At 45.7% G+C, this 22,502-nt stretch overlaps 1 protein-coding gene and 1 non-coding gene across 10 annotated transcripts in view; both read left to right on the top strand.

Moving 5' to 3' along the window:
* LOC8036906 (disks large 1 tumor suppressor protein) overlaps positions 1-22,502 on the top strand; it is a 645,442-nt gene that overhangs the window by 263,341 nt on the left and 359,599 nt on the right. The window lies entirely within an intron of this gene.
* Positions 9,624-9,726, top strand: LOC115325275. Its single transcript, XR_003919446.2, has one exon. It is a non-coding gene; the product is annotated as a U6 spliceosomal RNA (small nuclear RNA).

The raw sequence follows: 22,502 nt of genomic DNA on the forward strand, positions 1-22,502 counted from the left end.
ATCGGCTTGAGTGCGCGGCATATATAATGGCATTATCTGGACTCCCGCATTGGACGGCTTCGGAGAACTTTCCAGAATTCCTAGTTCCTCTATACTGCATCTCGCGAGCTCTCTAGAGCGTTTCGGAAGGCACTTTGGGAAAGAAGCGCTGCGATCTGTTTTGTGTGCATGCGGACTCGCTCAGAAACATCAGTCTCGAAAGTTCACGCCCCCGTACCCTAATAGAACTAACAGCGGTTGGGAAGGAGCATAATAGCTGGGCCAACAAGTATACCACATTTCGTAAAGCATCTCATCTTATATACGCTTCCTCTTCAACCCTGGCACGCTATGCAGTGTGCTCAGGTAACGCGAGATGGTGCTGCGGAGAAGCGGTAGTGGTTGAAGCACCCGCCGATAGATGTCGGGACCGCCGCATTGCTGGCGGAACAAGCGCTTCCTTCGTTTCTCTCTTTCCCTCTCGATCTCTCCGTCTTGCCTCCTCATTCTCTTTGACTTTTTTTTTTTTTCCTGCGGTGTTTTTTGATCAATTGTGCTGTGTTGTCGGTTGAAATCGATAGCAGCATTCGCTGCTTGCCGACAGATGGCGAGACCGGTATTGTGTTCAGTGCAGCAAAGGGCTTTTACATTCGTTAATTAGTGGATTTCCCCGTAGACAACGCGGATGCTCCGAACTTGTATTTGGTTTTTGCGTCGGTGGCGCTGCAGCCAAGCGCTGATCGTTTCGCTCGCATGCTGGGATTTGTCGACTAATTCTGCGTTTGAAAAAAAGCTGAACATATCGAGAATCTTCTTGCAGATATATTGACTGACGAGTTAGCAACACTCCAGATAATTTTTTTTGTCAAGTTGTACTACGCTGTCAAAAGAAGCGCGTGGGGCTGTCGATGATGATGATGGCGATAATGATCGTTTTTTGTCTTCCTTCCGAGCACGTGTTCTCTTTCAGGTGACTCGCGGAGATCTTGCTAAAGGGGTAATCACACGAGGCAGAAATCCCGGGGATTTCTCCACGGCACGCGCATCCTGCGACGAAAACGTCGCGTTTTCGTCGCGTGATGCGCGCGTGTCGGGGGGGGGGGGGGGGGGGGGGGGGCATTTTTCCTTAGTACGAGGGAGAAATCCCAGGGATTTCTCCCCGGCACGCGCATCCCAGGACGAAAACGTCAGGCTTTGCGATGTGAAAAAGCCTCGCGTTTTCATGTCGTGATGCGCGCGTGCCGGGGAGAAATCCCCGGGATTTCTGCCTCGTGTGAATATCCCTTTAAGCGGTTTATTGTTGTTTCTTTCGAAGCGACACCTCCGTGTTTGTTGTGGGCACGTAATGCCCAAATTTATTCCCTTTCTTCTGTAAGCGGGCTTCTTCTCGTTAAGGCCCCTATTGCGGTAGAGCACGCTTTACAGGACAAGTCGTTTTCCGTTTTCCGAAATATTTTGTGGCATCGCGACTTCGTGACAGCTCCGGTTTTTGCGACGCTCCGTTTACCTTTAAGCGGTCAGGGCAGAAAGCACGACCAGCGCGAGCTAACCCGAGCGGATTGCCTTGGACGTGCTCATTTCGCGAAAGCACGTTTTAGGGCTGCGATCTCGTGCTCCGTAAGCTTAAAGACTGGCTCACACACCTTGCGACCGCTTATGACCGACTGCTTTAAGACCTCTAAGGATCTCTTACGACAAGGGAACACGCTTGCACCATTTGTCGGTAGTGTGGAACGCTTGGGATTTTTGTATATTTTCAATTCTTTTTTTGCGCATCATTCATTCTCTTTGGCTTTTTATCTTTTTACAATGTTATAAACGAACATTTCTTAGATAGTACGTGCATTTAATCTCGCAAATACTTATTCGCTCAGGAAATGCAGTTCGGGGTTAGCTCATAGATGGCGTCACCGTGCCTATGTGTTCCCTTGTCATAAGAGATAACGAGGAGTTGTTCTAAGCAGACGTAAATGTAAATGGGCCTGAAGGCTGGGCGAGTATACTGTATTTCTTCTTTCTGATTACTGGGGATTGCGAAAACTACTAATGTATAGAGAAAAAAAAATACTGCATGAAATACTTTTTATTTGAACCCTGTAAATTCCGGAAATGGGTAAGTCCGTGCACTTTCTGCTAGATTGCGCTGGAAATTGACATCACATGACATAACTTCAATTCAGGTTCTTCGCTCAATTTGGCGGATCAATTGTGTTTCTACAATTGATCCGCTTTGTGTTTCCACAATATCATCAATTGTGTTTCCTGCTAAATCTAGCGGGGGTAATTGACGTCATGCGACCTATACACCAATTCTATTTCCCCGATAACTTTAGCGGGGAACTTGATGTCAAGTGCAGTGACCTATACACGTGACGCGTGACGCAGTGACTCGTGACGCGGTGTCACGCGTCACTTGATTTCCCATACCACCGTTAGCTGGGAGAGCTGTGCTATCCCACCAAATACTCTACTAGGGAGAATATTTCCTACTACCCGATAATACAATGGCCACGGGTCGGACGGAATTCGGCGCGCTTTGAATGACTGGTTGACCAGCAACTTGTGTTTTCCTCCCGTTGAAATGGGAATGGTGGGAGGCGCCACCTGTTGCCATGGAAGTCGCGGTTATCAGGCATTTGCCGGTGGGCGAAGATGCGCGACGCAGGTCGTTCGGTCAATGCAAGTGTTTGCTCAATATGTGTCGTAGCTTCTTCTCTAAAGAGTAAAAAAGTTGTTTGGGGAGCTTGCAATGAATCGACATTTTGTAGACCCTGAGTAAGCAGTGATAGAATGCAGGCGAGCTTGCAATGAATCGACATTTTGTAGACCCTGAGATGGGGGGGAACAATAAAAAAATGGACTAAGACAACAAAATTGTTTAAATATAATAGCGAAAGTTGATGATATCTTATCAAATTTAAAATTGTGTAGAAATATCAAACCTCGAAATGTATAAAGGCATGAAGGTATTGCGTGCTCATAAAGGTACCTAGGGTACCTTTATGAGCACGCGATGAAACCACTAGATGCTGATGTGTTATGCAACTTTAAACGAGTAAATAGTTTGGTAGGATTTTCTTTTTCTTCACAGTAACGAGCACCCCCATAAAAATGCGGTGCGACTGGGAAAGGTTTGTACCACGTGTCCTCAAAATAAATTGAAGCTATGAAACGGGCAGCATAAATCAGCGACTTCGAGTTTAAAGCGAAACTTCAACAAATACGTGTCCTTAACTGGTCACATTATGGCATTTAATTTGCAAATCTCAACCCCAAACACGCAAAAAAGAAAAAAAGATACTTGCAAGAATGTTTTGTGTCGTAGTCAGTTCATTTGTTTTCTAATTGGAGTCGAGATTTTTCAATTGTTATTGCGCTAGTGCGTCCACTAAAGCACGTATTTTTCGGAGAAACACTCCTACTTAATCAGTCAGGTCGCTGATGTTTGCGGGACATTTTAGTGCGGATCATACGTTTTATTTTAGGACACCCGTTAGATAAAAATGAAAAGTTTAGTTCAAACACTGACAATGCTTTATTCGTCAACCAAATCAATGTTTACGTGATTACTTCTTTGTTTAGTTCTTTGACCATATGCAGCGTTCTTAGGATTCCTGCTTTTGGTGGCGCCCTGTTTTGTAGGTCCGTTGGCCAAGTTCCTTGATGGCATGATGTTTTGCTTTAGTGCACAATACGCTATTTTTTTTTAAACAGCGGGACCGGTAAGTATTGCTCGTGAAAGGTCGCGCACACCACGAATGCCATCACGACCATCCTGCTTTAAAACGTGTTATTATGGGTGTTAATGAGTTCGTGGAGCGCAAGCACGGTTTTATACCAAAAGCTGTGCATCTATACATTTTTACGATGGGAAAAGCATTTCTAGTAGAAAGAACTATTTTGGAGAAACTATACTCTGAATCATAAACGATTCGAATATCGATATTGTAAGAACATAGACTGTGGAGAACGACGAAGTACGAAGACATCTCGAGATAGAGAGCTCTCTTGGATCTCTTCGATCTCTGACAGTAATACCCGTGCCACACGGGCAACTCGAATGCCATTTACAACGAATGACATTTGAGCGGACGGCCAATCAGCGCGCGACACTCCGGGCGTAGCGCATTCCACGCGCGACAGATTGCGAGCTGATTCGCCGACCACACAAATGTCATTCGGTGTAAATGCCATTCGAGTTGCCCGTCTGGCACGGGTATTAAATGGAGTGCACAGACGTGCACTTCAATATTATCTCGCAATTACTCATCCTTGACTCTTCAAAACCGTGTTGCTGAAGTCGTCCCTGTGAAAATGATCGGAGGACACATGTTTGTTACAAGAAAGATCTGACTCAGTTTGATCCGGCCCATGCTTTTTGGAAGCGGCGTCAAAATCTGCAGACCTGCAGCGATCTGCATATTCCCAGCGGCTGAAATGATATATCCCATTCTTTAGTTGAGAGGCATCAATCGAAAACAAGAACGGCGTATCATAAACGCCGTCTACTCACATTCATGGGTTCCGAGGAAAACGAAAGGACAGGTCCTTCCCCTGCGCTTTGGGGTTCTTGCAGCCTTCCACGTAGCACGAAAATCGCCGGAGCAGAGCGGCTCGGACGGCGCGCATGCGTACTCCAATCTCTGGCGCGGCGAGACTTGCAAACTGCCAGGAGAGAGTAAGGGCGCCGTCGAATGCAAATGAGCGGAGCAGGGCGTATTTCCATCTAGTCAAGTAAAGTATTTGATCCCACCCCGGAACGCTGAACCTGCACTCTGGCGACATCTTGTGTCCCGTATTCTTTGCATCTAAGAGATCAAGCCGCCGAGCTCATCACCGGAATATTCCTAATGCTGGCAACACATAAGGATGACGTAGACCAAGTGTCATTTCTAGCTAAAATGTTTCTGTAATCTACCTCCCCTTTCTTCCTCTCCCTTCCTTTCTCTCTTCGCCCTCCCCACCTGTCTTCCATTTCCTTCTCCCCCTCTCACCCTCTTCTCGCACGCTCCTCCCTCTTTCTTCCCCTCCTCATAAGGTGCACTCTTACGATGCGACCAACGCGACCAAGCATCATCCCATCAACCCCATCGTAGCGCTATCTCCCCTTCATTGTATTTGACGTAATGTAATCCAGGTGATTTCAACAATAGGCTCTTCACTCTCAAAGACGACTGTTTAAGTGTCTTCTCAACGAATGAGAACGTTCGCTCCTTAAGTTTTGCATTTCATGCATTGTATAACTTTTCGAGATAAATGTTTTTTTTTTTTTTTTTTGTGTGTGTTATACAGTTTTAAAAATTATAAACGCCCCCAGTTTAGTGCACCCTCATTGATTTTCCCCAAATAAAGGATAACCGTTCATTTTCTCCTCCCTCACTCCTTCGTCCGGATAAACGGGGCGCTCGGAAAGTGCACTGGTTTGTCTAAGTTGTCAAACCGTAGCTTTTTGTTTTTTAATTTGTGATTGTCATTATTGAATTTTGTGGTGGGTGTGTGTGCTTTCGCTCTGTTGACGACGCTCACCATTTTCTGTAGGTGCGACTAGTGAGATTCGAGAACAAGGCTGGCCAAGCTGCGGCTCTTCGCGTGTTAAAGTGCGGCTCGCGGCTCCGTCTTTTAACCCCCCCCCCCCCCTTTCCCCGCCTCCCTCCCGGACACACGAGCACTTCCCTAAAAAGAGAAATGGAACGCGTTGTAAATCGAAAGACACGTTGCGGGTTGGTAGGCTTGTGATACTGCTACCTTACGTACGGCTAGTAGTTCGAGTTTTATTTATCGCTCTAGACAAAATCCCCCCCCCCCCCCCCCCCCCCTTGGATGTTTTGTGGTTTTGTTTGCGACTCTTTGGCCGGGTCAGCCTGGCCACCCCTGTTCTAGAAAATGTTGACTATCTTCGCTCAGTGTACCACAAGGTTGTATAGCAGCGCGTATATTTCGTCCGCTCACTCAACATTACGAGCTTTAACTTCCATCAGTGATGGACTGATCGTATTCTTGGTTCGCGTAGTGCTGTCAAATCTAGGACACTATTTAAGACGTTGTCGGACGGTTTGCATCTGCACCTAAATAAAAAAAAAACATAAAAAACACGCGTGTTCTTGTTTGTTTTTTGACGATTAATAGACTGAAGTATTTTCATACTCCTAGTACAAGGGAAATAATAAGACGCGCAAGTAGACTCTCCAGGTTCACTCGCTGTTCTCTAAACTCGCACCCAAAACCACTTCCTATATCTTTCCCATTTTCTTTACCTTTCCTTTATTTTTTTTAACTGACGGAGTTAATTTTACCTTTCTTATCACAAACAATATTTACTGTACGGCTTTCCACGGCCACTGCCTGTGTCATATGTGCTCTCCCTGCCAAGCTTTTTGTTGCTGACACCTCCGTCGATATTTGCGGGGACTACCATAAATATTTTCTTGAAATCTCCTAGTGTATGTCTCGCGCTCCTTAGGATCTACGGCGGAGCTTGTGTTCCGCAATACGCATATACGGCGGAAAACGTCTGTCTCAGACGGTGTATTCAAATCTAAACTAGGCCTAAAACCCACTTTTAAAACTTCTAAAAAAATAATAATAATAATAATAATTCTGCGTCGCGCATTCTGCGTCTTCCGCGCCACTTTCCTCCCCGAGACATTCTAGCTTTCCTCTTTCCTCATTCCTACGCATATTCTCGCTTCTACCCTCGTCTCCTTCACTCAGAGGAACTCCCCGAGAATTTCGAAGGTCTCACGCATAGGCGCCGAGTCTCCCAACGAAGTTACGCGGACTATTTTCTATATTTTATTATTAATTTAGGTTTTTTTGTTTTTTGTTTCAGCGAACGAGGCAAGTCGCCTGTCGGTGCTTTTCGTGTGTGCGTGTGTGGGCGCTTGTGTACGTATTTGTGTGCGCGCGAGACAGTGTGAGTGAGGTGGGCTTCACGGTAGCTCGCATTATCCCCTTTTTCTCCCCTGTGACGTCCCTCTCTCCCACAGGCCGTCATCAGCATGCAGGTCGAAGCGGTCGGCCTCCGGGTGTATAATAGATGAACCGGGGGGCCTGGCCTCTTTTATACCTCTCCGATACGGGCAAATCCGCCGGGACCGCCGCTGGGGAAATGGGGAGCCCCCCTCCCCTTGCACCTCCGCCTTTTCCCTAGGCGCATTCTTTAAGCATTTAAAACGGTCCATTTCTTCTTCCTTTCTTGTGCTTCGAGTCAATGTGCGAAACAAAACGAATGAAAAAAAAAAAGTATACATATAGACGAGGGTTTCGTATTGGGAGCTGGGGTGAAAGCCACGTAACTTGGTCGCCTACGTGCGACCTGAGACGTAATGAATAAATGCGGGCCCTAAGTGAGAAGTGGGAAGTTTGCCCACGAAAATCGCGGGGTGACCACTTCCCTTTTCTTTTTCTTCGGGCCACTTATAAAAAAGCAGGCTGGAAGATGAAAACAAAAAGAAATTGGGTCGTGGAGAGAAAGGAAATTACTTCCCGAGTTCGGCTGTCATTTCGGATACAATCAGTGCCGTGAAAAAAAAAAAAAAATAAAAAGAGAAATATGAGGTGTTATGGACGTTGACTGTGTGGTTTATCTTGTGCAGTACGACGGATACTTCCTTCCTCCTTGCACAAAATCTAAAAGGTGTCGTGTAAAAAGAGCTGCCTTTTTATCATTATTTAAGTTTTTTTAGTGACGTCTGCTCGTGGCTTTATTGTAGCATTTCGTGTTTCCAAGTAAATCCGAAAATCCCAGAAAAATAGTCGACGGTACAAGTTTCCTCAATTCGGATTTATCCGAAAAAACTTCAAAATTTCGAAGTCATGATGGCAAAATGAGAAGCAGGTATTACGGTATTCCACGAGAGATTTTTTTTTTTTTTTCAGAGTTCAGGGTCGGTAGTTTTGTAAAGAGGCCATTTGAGCCCCCCCCCCCCCCCCCCTTTTTTTTTTGTTTTCGTTTCTAGTGTAGGATAATTGACAAAGGGGAGTTTCCCGTTAATCTCGCCAGGGTTCGTTTACAGCGGGCCAATGCTGGATCGATCTACTTCTGGGCGACGACAGAAACACTGTTCGGCCGGTTTCCAGTGTATACCTATGCGGGGCACATGTTCGTCTGATTCTTTTGCAGGGGGTTAGAGTGACGTCAGAACGTCGCGATCTCTGATTGGTTCTGATTGAAGAATAGTGGGTAGACCTGAAGGCAGCTTGCTTCGAGGTCTACTCACTATCCTACGATCAAAGCCAATCAGAAATCGGTGTCGTTCTGACGTCACCGGAACCCCAGTGCAAGAAGCAGACGACTTGTTCTCCGCATTCTGTTTCTTAGATAGACACGTTGGTTTCGTAGGATGGGGAGGGCAGCTGTAACGTTTATGCTTCCCAACGACTACGTCCAGTAGTTTGGCTATTCCAAGACACCGATGTTTATTGAAGCAACGTTTGTTTGCAAGATTTGTCACGAGACGGTTAGTACCGCCAATTGCAGCGGCACCTGTGCCAAAGGCAGGTACAAAGATAAATTTTAATAACAATGAGTTTTTTGTTGTTGTTGTTTTCTTTTTTTATATATAAATTGAGGACACCGTTTTTTCTGAACATTTCTATTTATAGCAAATTAAAAAAAAAAAAAAAAAAAAAAAAAAAAAAAAAAAAAGCCTGAAACAGAGTAAGATTAAACTTCGAGTTTCGGAGAATTAGAAATCTAACAAAAAATGAATGCCTGGAAACCCCGAAATTTCAGCGGAAAATGAACTCTGGAAAAAACCACCTCCGAATATCACGAAAAATAAAACTTAAAAAAGCCAGAAACACTAATTATAACGTACGAGGTACAAACGCATCCCCGATCTCGCGAAAATTTTATGAGCGTCGAAGGTGGTTTGCGTTGACTGCGCGTCTCGAGGCGTCACATTTTTTTCGCATTCATGAGAACCTGGGGCGCTTTGGACTAAGGAAGACATGCGACCTTCGGCAAGTCCGTAATAATATCCGTAGAAACACCAGGAAAAAAAAATAACGAACATGTCAGCGCGTTTTTGGAGTTTTATGCCACTCGGCCTTTTCAGGGTCGAAAGTTTATTTTCGAGCGTGCACAATGTTGACGGCCTTCCCACCCAAAAACCAACCATGTAAACGTTTTGACAGGTCAAAAAAGCAATGTATTCTAATATATATATATATATATATATATATATATATATGTATGTATATACCGCATTTTAACTCATCGGCGATTATCATAGAGAGGTCTTCGGTTTAGTATTTCCGAGTTGCCGAGGTCTCAGTGTACCGTTGGAGTGTAACAAAGCTAATACGTGACATTGGACCTGTTATTTATAAATATTATGCACTTTTTTGTTCTCTGCAATACGTATATCGATGGCTGTTTTCTTCAATTTATTATCAGCAGCGTTTTTAAAAGATTGTTTATAATATTAATAAAAAAAAAAAAAAAAAGATGCGGCTAACCACGCCGAATAATCGTGATCAGCAGTTCTTGTGGTTTGGGATGTGCGGAGTAGTAGGATCCCGTTCGTCAACTAAATATTCTACCGACAGCTTCCTGACTTGCTGCTTCCTTATCAAGTCCTACTATTGTTTGTGCATGTGCATACTCATCCGTTGCGTGTGTGTGCGCTTCTGTTTGTGCTGTACTTCCAAAGTACATATACTAAAATTGGAACGATACAGAGAAGATTAGCATGGCCCCTGCGCAAGGATGACACGCAAAATCGTGAAGCGTTCCACATTTTTACTGCACAAACTGTATTCAAGCAACTGACCCTCTCATTAATCAATATCAACCATCAGTTCAGAACTCACATTTACACTGACGGGTCAACAACTCATCGAAGCTCAGCTGCCGGAGTAGTTATACCCATGGAACAAGTCGTGCTTAAATTCAGACTAGACCACCACACCTCATCAACTGTCTCGGAGCTGGTGGCCATTAGGGAAAGCTTGAAATATATAATACGCACTGAACCACGAGCATGGTCCGTTTTCACTGACTCAAAAGCTGCACTCCAGAGCATGCAGCACTATCTACGACGTGGAGCAAATGAACAGCTGACATTCACCGTAGTCAGCCTCTGCCAACAGGCCCAACAGGATGGCCACCACATTCGCTTCCAATGGATCCCGAGCCATTGTGGCGTCCCTGGTAATAAGGCCGCTGACCAAGCAGCAAAGAGCGGTCACGACAACATATCTAGCATTTCTGTTCCATATTCAAGAACTGACGCTGGTGCAACGGTTTTCTGGGTCGGAAAAAAGATAGGTGCGGCCCTCTGGGCAAGCCCTTCTCACCACTATCCACGACTTTATAATATAGATCCTGAACTTAAGTTCAAACCGCCCAGAAACCTTACAAGAAAGACTGAATCAGTACTTCACCGAATCAGGCTGGGCGTTGCATTTACATATAAATATCTTTACTGTATCGGGGAAAAAACCTTCTGCAAACTGCTTGATATGTGAAGAAGTGGAGTCACTGGAACACCTGTTATGCACTTGCTCAATTTATGACGTGGAAAGGGAGGTGCTTACTGAAGAACTTTCCCAGCTGGACTCCGACCAGGGTGTAAGATAGACAGGTGGCGAAACGGCCCAAACGGCCCATAGAAACCTACCGCAGCGCCGTGACCGGATTGTGTACTCGTCTGCTTGCGGGTACCGCCGATTTGCAACAGATGGCGCTGCGGCGAGAGGAAAAAAATTGGAATTGAATTTGCATGGAACTTTATGGGAGAGCACGTGAAATAAACCGAGATCACGACATTCCTTCATTGAAAATCCAAGAGAAATCATCTCCGTCAGTTTAGTCGGTCGCCAGCGTTCGCCCACCCGGAGTTAGAGTTCGCGGTGCTCCACATAGATGGCGTCACAGAAAAAGAGAAACCCGAGGGGGACACAATCCGGTCGCTCGTTTGGCTCTCGTTTCCCCACCTGTCTATCTTACACCCTGACTCCGACCGTTTTCTCTCCAGAAGATCTTAGGAGCGTGGGAGAGCCCAGAAGAGCTGGCTGATGCGACCAAATACCTACCACGTTTCTTACGTGATACCCAACTTATTTGCCGTCTTTAATGAGCAGATATCGAGCTCCACGTTATTTTGATGTGTTTTTATTAATTTCCTCTTCTTGCCCTTCTTTGGCATCCCCTATTCCCCCTCCCCAGCACAGAGAAACTGGTTAATGGAAACTGCATGGAGCGACCTCTCTGTCTTTCTAAATAAACCTCCTCTTCTTCTGTTTGTGCTTGTGTCGTTTATGATTATCACCCCTCGTTCCCTCATCACTCTTAATACAAATATGTAGCTCTCTGGGGCATGAGATAAAGCTGCACAGAAACGGGCGGAAAGTTTAATAGTGTCCGCACCTTTAGCTCTTCGCTTCTTTGCGCGAATAAACTCCCAGAACGTATTTTTTCTATTCTTAATGTCTCATTCGGTGATCGGTAGAAATAATGAGCGGCCGTCAACTTCAATAACAACCCCCCCCCCCCCCTAAAAAAAAAAAAAAAAGCCGGAATTTTCTTAATTTTGTTTTCCTTCAGAAATTGCTCGTTAGGAAAGAGGAGGCATTAGAGATTTCTATGTGTGGAAGTTGGGTCAGGACATTGGCACCAATCCCAACTGCGGAGTTTTGACAGTCATAACCGAAGGTATGAAGGGAGGGGGCTTTAATGGCTAGCTGAAATGGGCTCCTTAATTATGCGGCTATTTACGATGCTGCGGCTGCTGCATATGACTCGAATTGGGCTGCCGTGACGTTCGAATTCTCGAAAGGCGGAGACGACAGTCTACCTGCAAAATCACTTTATTTTTTCTCGATTTCTTTTTTTTTTTTTTTTTTTGCTTGAACATCTGCGGCAGCGTTTCATATATGAAACGAAACAGCTCCGGGCGAACTTTTATTTGTTTGTTTTGTTTTACGAGGACTCTAATTATATTGAGGGGGGAAAGAAGATAAACTGTGACCCGAAAGCGGAGAGAATAAAATGACGAAAAAAGAAAGTGAACCTTTGAATCCGCCAACTCGTGTGCCGTCTAGCGAATCAGTCTTTTGAAATGAAATTCGAAAAGGGATTCGCCATTTTAATTTCGTCCTGCGCGCTTTTGAAACTATATAAGAGAAAATAAGAGAAATAAAAGATTGTGACCGTACACTTTGGCAGCGTGTGCGGGGCAAAAAAAAAAAAGAAAAGAAACAAGAAGCGAAAATTGCTTTAGTTTAATAACGGATTTGACTTTACGGATGATCGAGACCTCACCCAAATCTAATGAAGATGTTGAGTTCGAGAAACTAATAAGAGCCCCCTTATATTTCATAACTGATGTCTCTCATATATCGGTTTGGCCCTGGGGAACAAGCCTTGGCTCTTTTCGCAAACTCGCGCGATGGCACATGGATTTCATCTCGGCGACCGACAGTTCATGTGTACGCGTCCGCTTTGCTTTTGTCTCGCTTGCATTGGGGCGTGTTTCGCGCTTAATCCACTGTCTTTTTCGTGCCGTCGAGTTCTATTACGAGCGGTGTTCGAATCGGAGCGTTGGGTACACGATAGAGGCGGAATCTTCGATCACGTGATCAATAATGAGTGGGTAGCGACCAAAATGAAGTGCAAGCAACACTGCGGGTGGATTCATTATTGGGCTCTCATGATGCGAGGTGTGGTGGTCCAGACGAAAACTTGGCGGTTTTTGTTCGTTTCCTTTTTTTCCCCCATCTCTTGTTCCTCGCAAGTATGCTGACGATCGTGCAGTTCTAGGAACGCTGCTATCTTGACTCTCCCTTACCTTGTCAGGTACATGGGCCTCGTCTGGCGAAGGTTTACCTAGGTCTCGCCCCGCTACCGGAGATTTTAGGGCCGAATAAACGCACCGAACCAAACCAACGCCTCCTAGATAAGGAGTCCTCGATGCTCAATTTTCTTACGTCACTAAAAGAGGCCACCGTAGGGCGCAGATTGGACACGACTGTGACGTCAGCGTTCGGCTGGCACTCGTGGTGTTCTCGCTGCGCAGCGACGCCACGTTGAACGCGTGTGTCGCTTTGCGGCTGCTCTCGTCGAACGTCAGCCTGTTTGCCGCTTGGGGCGGGGACGCACCGCTGATGACGTCACGCGCCGGCCTTGTCTTAGTGGTGACCCCCGGAACGGTCACGTGATACGTTCCCGGAGTGACGATGGTACGCCGGTGGCTCGGTTTCGTACACGGAAGCAAAAGCCAGGAATCTCAGTGTATCTTCCGTATACCCTGTGTGGCCAATGTGGTTCAATAACCCGACCTGTGTCATTTGACTCGTTCATTCAATGACCCGGCTAGCGGGAAGTTCGTCTGCCCCGAGAGATGTCTCATGTTTGTCTGGTGATTAATTATTCTTTCTTGATAATTTTTTTGTGATTAGTGTTGAATAAGCAACTCGCTTAATCCCCCAAGCGCCCACCCCGGCCCGCTTTCGGTGCTTAACACACTTTTGAGTGTAATCCAGGGTCAGCCTGAACAAGCTTAGTACTGCCAGGCGCGTCTCCGAGCAAGCACGCCCGTGGTCGAATGGTTATCGTGCTTGGTTCCTACGCAAAGGGCCGAGGTTGGATGCCTAGGAGTGGACGCACTTTTTTGTTCAATCAGTAAATATCGCGTTCTTGTAAATTCACCCCCTACCCCGTTCCTTACAATCATCCCCACACTCTCAGTTTATGATACCAATCAAACGCAAAACTTGCGACCTTTTAATGCGTTAGCATTGGAGCGCTCGTTTTGCCGAGAACTCGGCGGTGTCTTTCGTTTGTCAGTGGTCGCGTGCGATGCTCGCATTTGTCCGAAGTACTGACGTGAGCACGCGTCAACCTCTCCCTCCCTCGCCGGCGCTGACAAACTGACAGACACTACCGGGTTTTCTTCAAAACGAGCCCTTTCGTTTTCGGCAAAGTCACGCGAACAGCTGGCGCGGAGCCAGAGAGGACGAGGCGCCGCGCAACATCTCCCAGATAACAAAGCCGTAATGATGAATGAGATGGCGTCATCAGAGAAGGCCAACGCTGGACACTGATTGGAAACAAGTGCTGCGTCAGCGCTCGGCTTCGAGTCAAGTTTGAACCGAATGTTGACGCAATCGTCGTGTCCAATCTGTGCCCAGCGTTGGCCTTTTCTGATGACGCCATCTCATTCAACTCTGCGGCTTTGTTATCTAAGAGGTGTTGCGCCGCGGCGTGGTGGAATGCGGGCGTGATCAGTTGCCGCTCTGCTGTCGCCGGTTCTTTTTCGCTCTAGGTTTCCGTAGTAGCGGTACGTGGACTGTGATGTGTGTGTGTGTGTGCGTGTAGTTAAAACGTGAATGCGGTTCACTCCACGAGTGATATGGATGGGGTTCCTTCCACAAATGGTATGGACGTGGTTCTTTCCACGAGTGATATGGATGACCGAATCCAAGACGTCGACGTACTCTGACAGGCAGAGTGCGAAAAAGGGGTGAAAACAATTACAGGAAGATCCATTGGTGGATTGGTGGATTCTTGGGGAATCTGGTAGCCTGACCGTTGAGAAACGCCACACACGTTCCCCTTTGTGAAACGCTATCACTGACCCCATAACGAGGCCGAAAAGAGACAGCAAAAATAGAGGAAGCTAAAGAGAAAGCCAAAATAAGAAGGCGACCTCGAATAATACCGGAATTTCCCAACGCTTCCCGGAACGAGGGGGGAATATCATCCCCCCAAAACGCCGAACATTCCCGAGCCTTCGTGGCGGAGGCGTCAGCAAAGATTTCGCCAACGAATCGTTCAGTTGAAAACGTCTCATCCCCTTTTTTTCTAGCTTATCTTTATTCACCTTTTTCGATTTCTTTTTAATTGATTTGTCGATTTTAGTGTTTAGCCTTCCTTGTTACTAGTTTCTCTCCTACACTGCGTATTTCTCGATAGGGTACCGAGTCACCATTCCAGGTCTTGACGATTTTTTTTTTTTTCGCGATGCTGGTTTTCCTTGTTTTGAACAATCCTTTTCAAGCCCCTTCTTTTCGTCCCCTTTTCCAGCGTTTCCCTCTGGCGTTTCCTCGAGCGGTCCCCCGAGCGCCGGTCTTGTGTGTCTGGGGACGGATTCCTGGTCACGTGGTCTCTTCCTGGCTTATCGCTCTCGCACAGTCGCTCGTTCGCAATTATCGCCCTCGCCTCCTCCTCTCTTTCCTCCGTCCAGCCCGTTCCCGTTGGGGGTGTCGCGAACCCGCCGAGTTTGTAGTTCGACAAGGTTCGCCTTCTTTCGAAATTTTCTATCGCTAAGTTCCGGAAAACTTCGACTAAAAAAAAGGGTTTGACTGCCTGGCGGAGGAAAAATGCAATACTCGTTGGGAATATTGTTATATTGTTCGACATTAATGAACTAACGAAAACATAGAAAGTAAATTTGTTGGCTTTTGTAGTTGCGTAAACAACTTTATGATTTATTTGTTTCCTAACGTTCGAAAAAATGGCTGTGTAGAAGTCGGGCAACACCGTACGCGAGTCGAACTTTAGTCGAACTTTGCCTAAAGTTCGAAGGGTCGCCCAACCCGTCGAATCCCCAGGCTGGACAACAAAATCTTGGCGAAATCACTCAGTTTCCGCCCCCAAAAAGAGTGGCACTCTCTTGCTACCGAGGTCGTGCGCACCACTTGACGCCAAAGTTTCATTCTGGAGATCGCTACCCGCTTCCGCGGTCGCGCTGCATCGCACAAAAGAGAGCCCGCACCCTGTGAGGCATTCCTCGTGTGGCGATTCCGTAAGATTGGTCGTACAAAAACTCTCTTTGGCAGACAGTTGCAAACACGCATTAAGGCGTGTCCGCCGATGACTTTTTCATCGTGTCTGCAGAAAACAACGTGTCTTTTGTATGAAATGTATAGTTGCTGTGTGGCAGTGGCTTCATACGTACGTTGAGGGTTCATCCTCTCTCCCAGTGACGGACGTGCACCCGTGACCCGATTAGTTACTCCCGAGGAAAGTATCCCAACCTCTCCCTACCGCTTTTTTTTTTTTTTTTTTTTTTTTTTTAGAGCGCAGTTTTTAGGCGCCAGTTTCCGGCTTGAGCGGCGTCGCCGTCGGCGTAACCGTAAGGTCGCGTGACCCCCACCTCAGGTCACGTGACCCCCCCCCCCCCCGGGTAAACGGCTTTCACTTTCTTTTTGTACGTGCTTTGTGAATTCTATTGGTGAGTTGGACTCCCTGCCGATCGGGGTTCCCGTAATCCGGCGGAGGTTTATTGCCGAGACAAGGCAGTGCCAACTCGAATTTTGGTTGGCACGTCAGAAGTTGTGCAACCAAAGGCACTCCTCGGTCCGTCACTGGTGTGTGCCGGAGGACCTTGGCTGGTTTGGCACGTGGAAAACAAGAAATGAATTTTTTGGCGTGGTGTGACATATCGATCTAATATAGAATAAGTTATTGTACTTTCTCTTACCTATGGGCCGTCGTAGCTTCGTGTAGGTGTCCAATGAACATCAGTCGGCCATATCTCTGCGGCGTCCAACATAGTTTTTATTTTTTGTATTTTAAGTATTATTATTATTACGGGTAATGAAGAGGAAATACGTTATTTTCAGGTCCCTTTGTAGTTTTCTTAACCACTTGGTTCGGGTCGTTTGTTCTTTTATTCCGCGTTATTTCTCCGAGGGCGAGGGTAGAAGCTTACGCTCTCAGGATTCCAAAGCGGCGTGAACTTCACTGCCCATAGCTTTATTATTTATTTTTTTTAAGCGAGTTAATTAAAAGTAGAATCTATGGGTTTAGCTCTCTTCGCAGCGTCCACCCAGGAGACCTTTGCCTCTTTTTTTAGACAACCGCAGTCCGAAAGCTCCTCGTCCGTTCCTGTCCTCGGATTCCTCGGTGGCCCGTAGGAGGCTGGATTGCATCGCGCGCTCTTCCTGCTCCTCCCCGGAGGGAACTGGATGAGAAACGTTCTCCATTGCCGCGCTCGCTGCGGCGGCGGAGACTGCCGCGAGATTAGACTCGCCCTAATCCTCGCCGCCGGCGGGAATCTGCGGGGACGGGCCGCATAATCCCCGCGATCCGAGAGACGACACGCTTTGGACACTTTGTACTTTACGCGCCCACGCTTCCGTATATATACTCGCGCAGATTTTAGATACTGCGGCTCTGCTCTCAGCTTCGCAGAGGAAGTATCTCTCTCTCTCCTCTTTCTCTCCCCCACACGTGCACACGCGCACACATTCGCGTGTTCTTGAAAGTCCTCGCTTCTACGCCGGCCGTTTGCGCGTTTGAACTAGGGTGCTTTTATCCGCGCTTTGCGTAGGGGGGGAGGGGGGGGGGGAGGAGGGAGGGAGGGCTGCTGCTGCTGCCCTTTGGGCATTACCGATTGGCGACACTCCAGTGTTGCCGGCATCGTTACCGTGATAATCTCCGCTGTTTTCGTCATCGATGTTTCATGGCGATGTCCCTCGTTAGGGATAGGTGTCGCGTCTTTTCCAAGTGATCCCTTCTGTGACTCTGTCCTTTCATATTGTCTGTGTACAGTGCAGTCCACTTATAACGATATTGAGAAAACCGCAAAATCCAATCGTTATAGCCGATTATCGTTATATCTGGATCAAATCAAATCTAAAAAAATAGCGATCAAATCTAAAAAATTTGATCGCTATAAGCGATATATCGTTATATCTGGTATCGTTATAAGTGGATTACACTGTATCACACACCCGTGTTTGCGTTTGAACTATAAATTGCTTTCGTCTCAGTGTTGGCGGTAACGCGTCACACGTAACGGCCGGCGTTACAGGTAACGCATTAGTTTTTTTTGGGGGGGGGGGTAAGATAGTTACGTACTCGTTATGTTTTCAAAACAGTAACGAATAACGTGCTTATGTTACTTATTTTGTGTAACGGGTAACGTAGTTACGCGCTGGTTAATCTTCTCAACATCTTAAAAAAGAAATTACAATTATTTTTTAAATTGTTTCTAGGCGCTAAGTGTAATGGGTTCTTTGCGCTGATCTCACGATTTAAAAATGCGTGATGCTCTTCTCAGCGAGCAATTTTAAGTGTGTAAACAATTCTTAGCAAAAATTGGATAGAACAAATTAATAAATCGCGTAAATTTTCCTGGCCATTGCTGACAATTTAAGAATTTATGAAAATTTTAGCTTTTCTTTCGAACAGAGGTCAAGATGTGATAAACTTCTTTGTTGCATATTCAATGAGGGAGGAGCTAAGCATTAGTTTCTGACGAGCACTTGCTCGTTAGCAACTGTCGAGTCACACTTGAATAGAAACGTCGGTATCGGTAAGCTCAGTGTAACTCAAACAAGTGCGCGGAGCTTTGTAACACAACTTTGCGCTCCTGTACAGCTAATATGACAGCTTGTCATTATATACACTCTAGTGAATGCTTAACCTCTTTCTGCAAAAACCTCCACAAATCCAAAAAAAAAAAAAAAGAATTGAGAGGTTGTAAATATCCCTGACGCTCGCCGCGCAAGCTGTAATGTGAAGCTCCCGTCTCGTTTTTGAAGTTTTTTTTTTTTGTAATACAAAAATGCAACTTCGGGGCACTGTCATTAATTAGAAAGATCACTCACAAAAACGTCATGCACGTATATTTAATACAACAAAAGCACGGTGAAGACCCTTAAGACTACTTACGTGCAAAAATGCGAAAGCATTATAGTCGCGCGGGTGAAATGTTTTTGAGTCATGTTTCTACAACGTATTAAAGTTGTTTTTTAGGTATTGCATTCGGTGTGCCGCCGTAGATGTAGACGCTGCTGCCGATGTCGAGGCCGTAGATGTAGGCGCGGTCGCCTCACAGTCCATCGCACGAAGCAGACAACCAGCACAGACAAAGTCCGAAGCGCAACTGACGCGCAGGCGCGCCGGGGAAAGCGCGCCGCGTCTTTCTTTTGCACACGGCGCTCCGGCGGTGACGTCACTCTCTCCCACTGCGCATGCGCGCCGCCGCCGCTGGCTTCGTGACTTCCGTGACGAAGCATCTGCGTTGCTGCGCTTTTCTTTGTTTAATTTTTGGGGCGTGTCCGCATTGACTTTGAGCGGCGCCTGCTTGATGACGTATTTTTATTGGAACCATATGACTATTTTCACTCATTGAAAAGTTAATTAGTGAATTTTAATTAATTAGCCGACTTATCGCAAAGATTAGCCACCCCCATAATGTCCCCTGGGCGTATAACTCTCTCGCACGAACCGCATAAGTGTATAGCTTTCATGGCGTCTCTGCAAGAAAAAAAGAAAAAAAAACGATATATATATATATATATATATATATATGCGACCATACTTTTAGCAGATGGACTGTGAAGTCAAACTAGCTTTTTGCAAATGACAGATGAGCACCTCCAAAATGTTTTACGACTCACGGTTAAGAGTGTAAAAGGAATGCTTGCATCTTGGCGATTCAGATTGAACTCTCGACATTTTACTGAGAGGGGACTGGAGCAATCTTATGTTACGTATTCCCGAATCAAGATAACATCTTTGCATATCACTTTTCTCCCCTCCTCCGTTTCTCCATCCGGCCCGCTCCGTCTCCGCTTTGCGACGATTTGGCCCGCTGCGGCAGAAGGTTGCATACCAGGCATGTAAATCGTCGTTGTAAAACCGGTCTGATTTAAATCGCTGTTTAAATCATCTTGGTTTTTTATTCTCCATCCTACTTGTGTCCCTCATGTTGATATATTTTTTTTAAACAGTTATCATCGCTTTTTTGTTTACTTAATATATATTTCTCCCGCTCCACGATAGCGGTAACATATAGCTGTTTAAAAATCTAGATGAGAAAACAAATAGGTATGCGTAGAATATTTCCTCACTGAGGGTGCGCGTAGCTTGCTAGGCAGATTGTCATTTCCGAAGCACGGTCGACAGCTCAAACTTCAAAAGTTGAAATATAGATCTCTGTAAAGTGCTGTTTCTTTTTTGTTTGTTTTGTTTTCGTAACCAATTTAGCTTGTTGCATTAATATGCGGAGCGGCGGAATCAACGCACCCGCCGAACAGCCCAGTATCGTCTGGTCCTAAGGAAGCGGAAGCATCCGAACAGTGTTGCCGGGACTGACAGGAACTCAATATTGTTTACGTTTTAGCAAATATTAGGGGTTAGTGTATATCAAGGGAAAACGGGTTGGCTTCAGCCTAAGCGAAGCGCACATGAAGGCACCCCAGCGGACATGAAGGCACACGGCAGCAAAACTTTGTTTCTTGTTTTGCTCTTTACAGTGCACTCACTCTTCTATTGTCGCGGTGACTCTGTGTATTATTTACCTTTTTTATGCTAATTTGAACTCATGTAGGGAAGGCCGTCGTGCTATAAGTGTGTGGTTCTCTTTTGCTCACTTTATTCGCTGTACTTTTTTGATGCTGCTCAATTAACATTGAATTAACAAAGGTACTAAAATATTAGAGTATTACATACATGCATACATACAGAAGTTTATTTGCACAGTGAACGAGTACATGAATTATCCGCAAAATCACGTGTGTGCTTGTGAACGAGACAGTCATGCAATGGATAGGATGTTATTACTCTTACACAAAACAACGTACCGGTCTGCTTTAGGCAAAAAAAGAAAAAGTTATGTTACGTGTTGCAATACCCAACAAGTTACAAACTCCGTAAATTTAAAACTTGGAAAATCATAAATTGCTAACACACAAAACAATTCATCGACTAAAAAAATGACAATGCTCTGTTTCACCTTGTGTTGTAGCGCAGGAAAAGCTACAAGCGCGAGCTCCTTGCTCTGGGGCAGATCTCGGCGGCACAAGCTCTCGTGCACAAAGGGCAGCTGCCAACGCTGTGAGCTGGCGCTTCTAGCCTTCGCTGCGGTACAACATAAGGTGAAATTGAGTATAGAGGTTGCTAATTTGGTTAAGCAGCAAAGTTACTGCACCACTCTCTCAGCTCTCTCTTAACAATCCTAATGACTGCAGATCCAGAAGTCGATCTGGCAACATGCTATAAATATGTGCAACATAAAAAAAAGCCATACCCTCTTGCCGTATTTTGTGAAAACCCTTGGCAGAACGAAACGTTCAATTTTCCTCAGGACCCCCCTTGCTTTTTCAGTGTCTGCTTAAAAGGGAACAATTTTTGTACTTTGCGCAAATACCGCTTAGGACGGATCCCTGACGTTAAAGACTTGTAAAACACCCGTTCGTTTTTCACCACACGCCGTCGAAGTCGCAATAAAAAAAATATTAATGAAAAACGAGCAGTGTTTAGCCCCTTAACTCGCAGCCAGAACAAGCGGCCACGTGATCCGGAGCCGTTTATATGCCGCCACTGTTGATCATAGTCACGCGCTGGTGTTGGCAAGGCACAGGACATGGGCTGAGTTCCAGACATTGTTATGGTTCGGCTATTGTCGTCATTGCAGCGATTGGACATGGGCCACTACCCGAATGCTTCTCGAGCTATCGACTATCACGAGCCCATATGAAATGCAAGTTTTTTTATAATACGAGCGGGAATTATAAATCGTTATTCCGTATCGTAGTACATACTCCCCAAATGCCTGATATTTCTTATATCTAGTACGCGCATCGGTCAGAAAACGAAGGCGGTATACATAAGCAGATACCGTTCGTAGGCGTCTCGCCAGGTAGTCCACATGCGCTCCCCTTGACAGATAGATGTTCATCGAAAAGCACGCCCAGATACCTTGTAGATGACACGTACTCTAATGGGGCGTACCTGTAGTTTTTTTGTTTTTTTTTTTTGCAAATGGACAAGTGAAGGACTAAGGGGGCCGACAATTTTATAATTTTGTGCGGATTATGAAAGCATATTTACAGAAATTTTGTTCCCAGCGAACCAGGCCATTAGATGGAATATGGCCTGGTTCGGGCCATTAGATGGAACCAGGCCACTATATGGAATATCGAATTCGTCGATTCCAGTAATACCGAAGCGGTATCGTCGGCGTACTGAACTATACCCGCGAGGAAAAGTGAAGCTTCCCAATTTCATTAACGTAGCTGTTGAAAAGGAGAGGTCCTAATGTAGACCCCCGGGCAACATCGTACCCAAGTGTCACTGACTTGATCTTAGCGTCACCAGTCTTTACTAGCTGTTGACGCCCTGAAAGGTAGTCAGTCACGAAGTCATTGAATGGGCCTCTTAAACCCGAGTGCTCTAATTTATGTACGAGCAACCCCTGATCAATTGTGTCAAACACCTTTTTGAGGTCTAGAAAAAAGTTAGCACCAAATTGTTATGATCAATATTTTCGTGGATGTGATCGGACAGGTCTTTAGAGTGATTATTGTGTGCCTGTGTTTCGGCGAAAGCCGTATTAAGAGCTACACAGTAAAAGATACTTGTCCCAGAGAAACGTCATTGTTTTGAAGATAATTTTTTCCATGATTAGAAATAGCACAAATAAAATAGAAATGGCCCTGCAATTCAACATGTCCTTTTTTACTTCCTGTTTTTTTTTTTTTTTTGTTTTTTTTTTTTTTTTTTTTAAAGATAGGCCTTACAGCTGTTCCTTTTAGGCCGCTGGTGATTCTACCCTTGAAAG

Source organism: Ixodes scapularis, unplaced genomic scaffold (assembly GCF_016920785.2).
Source record: "Ixodes scapularis isolate PalLabHiFi unplaced genomic scaffold, ASM1692078v2 PGA_scaffold5__190_contigs__length_132052651, whole genome shotgun sequence".
Classification (NCBI taxonomy): Eukaryota; Metazoa; Arthropoda; class Arachnida; order Ixodida; family Ixodidae; genus Ixodes; species Ixodes scapularis.